This window comes from Hippopotamus amphibius, chromosome 16, assembly GCF_030028045.1.
Source record: "Hippopotamus amphibius kiboko isolate mHipAmp2 chromosome 16, mHipAmp2.hap2, whole genome shotgun sequence".
In the NCBI taxonomy this organism is placed as follows: domain Eukaryota; kingdom Metazoa; phylum Chordata; class Mammalia; order Artiodactyla; family Hippopotamidae; genus Hippopotamus; species Hippopotamus amphibius.
The window spans coordinates 26,801,052-26,807,051 of record NC_080201.1 but is presented as its reverse complement, the minus strand read 5'-3'; the positions used below and the strand labels follow the sequence as shown (position 1 = coordinate 26,807,051).

The window sequence follows — 6,000 nt, the reverse complement described above, 5'->3', positions numbered from 1 at the left end:
CCTCCAAAGAGATCAAACCAACTTATAGTCCTAACTAACGCAGTGTCTTCTCAATTTTTTAAAATCTGTGCCAATCTGATGGGTGAAAAAAGGATATCTTTTTATTATAGTTGCTGAATTTTGAGATGAAGAGTTTAAACTTTACTTGAAATCAAATTGATAAAACTAAAAAGCAACTCTCTAAAAACAAGGAGAGTATGACTTTATCTTTTCACCTATCAAAGTTAAATAATATTACTATTTTTTATTCAGTGCAGGTCTCCAGGCTGTATTTTAAAAACAATGTAGAGTTCAGGACACATTTCGTTCATGTGTATTGAGGCAGCTTTCGTTGAGGCACTTTAGCAAACAATCCCCTAATACCGGTTTATGTCAGTGAGTAAAACTGCTGCCTTCAAGGAGCGTGGGGTCTAAGCAGAGGAGTCCAAAGAATTTCACTGTAATACAGTACGTATTAGTATAACTGTCTAGAGTGGATGCTGCTCTATAAGACAGAGGGGAAAAGGAACTTAGCTGAATGTGGAGGTTAGAGAAGGCTTTGTGGAGGAGAGCACTTCTGAGCTGAGAAGTAACAGAGGAGAGTGGAGACCAGCCCGGTGAAGACAGGTGGAAAAGGCAGTCCAAGCAGAGGAAGGCATGGCCAAGACACGGAGGCATGAGCAAACTGGAAGAGTGAGGAGCCTGCCGGAAACCCGGCATTTCTGGAGGGACAGGCAGGGGATACAGAAAACTGCTCAAATTGAACACACCCTCGTCGTCAGCACCCGGGCCAAGAACGAGAACATTACCAACATCCTGGACCCTTGTGACCCCTTTCAGTCACTACACCTCCAGGGGTAACTCTCCTGACTTCTATTGCTGTAGATCTGTGTCATCTTTATCAAAACGTTGGAATCCATCTTTATGAAAACAGTGGAATCATACAGTATATATTCTCTTGCGTCTGTCTGCCTTCCTTTAGCATGTTCACCCACCTCGTCCTGTGTGGTTGTGTTTTGTTCATTCTCGTGGGTGTACAGCCTTCCAGTTTATGAATATACATTTATCTGTTCATTCTCCCATTGATGTATATTTGGGTAGTTCTCAGTTTGAGACCTCTATCCACAGTGCTTGTGCATCTCTTTTGATGAAGATGGATATGGATTTCTTTGGGGAGAGGCGTTGCTGAATCATAGGGTAGATATACGTGGGCTTTAGTAGATTCTGCCAACAGTTGTCCAAAATGGTTGTACCATTTATGCTTCCACCAGTGGTCTCTGAAGGAATTCCACTTGCTTCATAGTCTTGCCAACACTTTCTGTCCTTTTCATTTTGGCCATTCTGGTGGGTGGTATTGCATTTTGGTTTCAATTTGCATTTCCTTGATGACTAATGAAGTTGGGAACATTTTCATAATTTTCCCTGATCTCTTTTTCCCTCAAGCTTTTTATTACAAAAATTTTCACATTCAGAAAAGTTAAAAGAATTGTGTAACCGACACTCATGTATCTAGGACCTAGATTCAAACAATTGTTAGCCTTTTGCTCTGTTTACTTTGTGCGTGCATGTGTGTGTGAGATTGTTTTGCTGATTCATTGTAAAGTAAGTTGGATCATAATGACACTTGATCCATAACTACTTTAGGAAGTAGCTCCTAGAAATAAAGACATTTTTCTATACAACCACAAAACCGTGATCATATCTAACAAAATTTACAATAATTTCCTGAAAAATATTATCTACTAGCCTATGTTCAAGTCTCCCCACTTGTCCCCAAAGTATTTGCCACCTAGTTTTTTGAACCAGGAGCCAATCAAGGCTGAATTATTGTATTTGGTTGCTACAGCCCTTTAAACTGACCCATCATCTTCCCCCGCCTCTGTGACATTAACTTTTGGAAGGGCCAAATTATGCTCTGGTTGTCAATATAAAGAAAATTTTAACTTCAGTGGCTTACAACCACTATTTTATATCTCACAATTTTGTGGGCCACAAATTCAAGTCATTCTTTGTTTCACATGACATTAACAAAAGTCAGTGGTGATATTCAGTTGGCAGATAGACGGGATGGAGGGTCCAAGATGGCTTTGCTCTCACGTCTGACACCTTGGTTGTGATGGCTGGAAGGCTGGCTCAGCTAGGAACACCCACCAGAGCATGTCTTTGTAGCCCTTCAAGCATGGTGGCCTCAGAGTAGTCAGTTTTCTTACATAATGGCTCATGGCTCTGAGAATGAGTGTTTTGGTGAGTAGGACTTGCATTCCTTTTATGACCTAGCCTCGGAAGTCACATAGCATCCCTTCCATCATACACTATGGTTTGAAGAAGTCACAAAGCCCACCCAGCTTCAAAGAATTTGAAGCTATGTTTTAAAAACTGCCACGGTCTGCCTTCTGGCCACAAATCACAGATCTTCCTCAATCGATGATGAGGGTGCACCCTGACGGACCATCATAAAGTGAAAACATCACACGTTGAAAATGCATTGAATACACCTAACCTACCCAACATCACAGCTTAGCCTCGCCTGCCTTAAACGTGCTCAGAACACATACGTCATTCTACAGTTGGGCAAAATCATCCAACGGAAAGCCTAGTTTATAATGGAGTGTTGAATGTCTCATGTAATTCACTGAACACTGTACTGAAAGGGACAAACAGAGTGGTCGTCTGGGTACAGGATGTTTCATACGCGTATTGGTTGCTTACCCTGGTGATCTCCTGGCTGACCAGGAGCCGCGGGCTCGCCGCCACTGCCCAGCATCATGGGAGAGCATCTCACCGCATACCACCAGCCCAGCAAAAGATCAAAATTCGAAATGTGAGGTACATTTCTACTGAACGCCTATCACTCTCGCACCGTCATAGAGTCAAAAAATTGTAAGTAGAATCATCATACGTTGAAGAGCATGTGTATTTGCCTTTCTCTCACGTGCAGAATACACACACCCTTTCCAAGAGTCCTCCAAAGTCTCATCCCGTTATGACATCAGGATCAGGCTCTTTCCTATGGAGCTGCTGTTGGACCACCCCCTTAGAAGTCTTCGAAGCACGATTGTCTAGCTGAGAGGAGCAATGAGGCAGGCCCGTAAGGTTCTTAGAGAAGTTTTTGTATACCTGAAAGCGTTAGGGAGCATCACCTGAAGTCTTTCTGAGGTCAGAAACTTCTGTTTTACAATCAACGCACCAGAGTCCCTGGGACAATATTTTACTAGGTGCCCTATTAGGGGGGCACCATGTGCTGATTTTGTCTACTTGTTTCCTCTCAGTGTCCTTTAACTTTTTCTTAAACCCCTCCACTCCCACATTTCTTGTAGAGTTGAGTCTAGAGGCTTGATTGGATTCATGGTAACTATTTTGGCAAGAATACTTCATCGGTGATTCAGCATACCTTATACTGCATGACATCTATAGACACATAATATCAGGTTTTCCCATCATTAGTGTGTTAGGTATGACACTTCCGTAGGCTGGTAACCATCAGATCTTTGCGTTGTAAAAGTGCTTTTTCTCCTTTGTGATTAGCGTGTCATCTGTGGGGCGATACTATCAAAAATATGGAATGTTTCACAAGTTCCTGTCATCCTTATGTCAGGGGCCATGCTAATCTTTCTGACATTCTTCCAGTTTTACTCTGTGCTACGGAAGCAAGACCTGACCTGGCTCTCAGATATGCAGATATCCCATCTCTGGCCCTAGCACCTCCTCCTGCTCCAGGTATCTGTTGACTGAGCTTAGAATATCCCTGAACTGCTCTACTTTCCTTGGTAGTAGGTTTTTTTTTTTTTTTTTTTCTCTCCATGTTTATGCTGTGTTTTTCTTTGCTCCAATTTTTCTATCAATCTGATCCCATCTGCTTTCTATCTTACAGTAATTCATGTATAACTGCTCTTCTTGTGGCACTCTTTATTACTTTCCTGTGTTTTTATGGGTTTCATGTATAGACATGAAATACCTACAGAGAGACAGAAGGTGTCGTTTCAGGACACGTGAGGCAGGAAGTAGGAAGGGTGGTGTGTGTGGTTGTGTTCAGACATCTCTAGCTCATCTTTGCTCTTGGGAAAAGGTATTGCTGGGTAAAAAAGAGCAATTATCAGAGGATGAATATGGAAACCAGACTGGATTGTGCCCTTCTCCCAAATTCATGTATTGAAACCCTAACTCTGCAACATGACTATATGTGGAATTAGAGCCTTTAAAAAGGTAATTAAGGAAAAATGAATTCGTAAGGGTGAGACCTTGCTCCAATATGACTGGTGTCCTTGTAAGAAAGAGGCACCAGGGATGTGCACACACAGAGGAAAGGCCATGTGATGACACAGCAAGAAGGTGCCGTCTGCAACCAAGGAGAGATGCTTCAGGAGAAACCAACCCTGCTGACACCTTGATCTTGGACTTTCAGCCTCCAGAACTGTGAGAACTTTTCTGTTGTTTAAGCCACCCAGTCTGTGGTATGTTGCTATGGCAGCCTTAGCAAACTAATACACAGATCGTGGAAGACAAATGTGACTTACCAAGGAGTTTAAATGTATTCTGTAACCCATGGGGAGCCGTTTGAGTTGTGAGAAGGGGAGTAACAGGATCAGGTCTTTGGGGTGGAAAGATCACCGTGAGAGTAGTGCAAAGGAACTTTGGAAGAAGGAGAGACCAGAGGCAGAGAAAATCCCGTCAGGAGGCATTTTGGGAGTACAGGTGAGACGTGGTGAGGCTTGAACAAAGGCAATTTGATAGACAAAAGAGTGGGGAAAAAGATAGAATTAGCAGAATCTATGGAGAGGCTGGATATGGGGTGATGAGACAGGAAGTCACCCTGAATTCCTCCCAGGGTCCTGAATTGGACAGTTGTCGTCGTGGGCATTTGTCTTCTACCCAGCTTCCCCTTTCGTAAAAGCACCGAGATTGTCACGCAGGAATTGGCCTCCAGTCTCCCCTGCTGTGCAGCCCACGTGCTTTAGGGAAACTGACCCCATCCCAGCTTTAAAGGTGGGCCTTGAGTGACTTGTGCTAATTAGCTTATTCCATTGCTCAGGCTCTAGCTTTGGGTTCAGGAGTGAGCATGTGATCTAAACCTGCCAGAAAGGGTGAATGTCAGAACTCTCTATTGGGACCGAATGATCTCCTTGTTTGGACAAGAATAAAGACCCTGGTAGACCTGACTTTATTGGCAAACATCTTGGGACCCCAGAGGAGTGAGCCATAACCGGACATGACTGTGTCCAGAACAAAGCAGAGATTAGATTCCTAGTGACATCCTTGGGTGGCTGTTGGACCAACGAACCATGAAGTCACGGACTCAAGTTTTGGAGTCTAGAATCCCTGGTCACTTAAGCTGATTTGAACTGGATTCTCCTGTTACTTGACATAGGAAGATACAGGTAATCAGGCAGATGGTGAAGCCATTAACCAGCCTATGAAAGGCAAAAGGAGGGGCTGGTTTGTAAGGCGAGAAGTTTGATCTTGAACTTCCACGATCCCACCATCTTTGCTCGAACTTGATCCTGGGGTCTGGGATGACCCATCCTCGCATTTGTGGGCCTGCTGGAAAAGCCCTACTCACTCTCGAAGGCCCCATCCTGACACCCCTGCCTCTGTAAAGCCTTTGTAAACCCCTCTCCTGTCCAGGTCAGAATTCCCCATTCCTCCTGAACTTCCACGACATTTTGGACATGGCTCTGTCGTAGATTTTGCCACTTCATGTTACCATTTCCTTCTCTGGGAACCAATCTCCTCAAAGCCCAGAACACATCATATTGTTCTACACGTGCATGTCGGTAGCCCCAGGGCATCTAACAGGTGTCTGAACATCCTTTTTTTTTTTTTTTTTTTTTGGCCACACTGCTAGCATGTGGGATCTTAGTTCCCCGACCAGGGATCGAACCTGTGCCACCCTACAGTGGAAGCGTGGAGTCTTGACCACTGGGAAAGTCCAAGGTGCCTGAACATCTTGATGACTAAGTGACTGCTGTTCTTCCCCCAGAGTCCCCTTAAACTAATGGGTTTATTTGCCACTCCACTTCCTTT

General features: G+C 43.9%; 1 pseudogene; it reads right to left on the bottom strand.

The window, feature by feature from the left end:
* Positions 1-3,530: 3,530 nt before the first annotated feature.
* LOC130839459 (U6 spliceosomal RNA) lies at positions 3,531-3,628 on the bottom strand (annotated as a pseudogene).
* Positions 3,629-6,000: the final 2,372 nt, after the last annotated feature.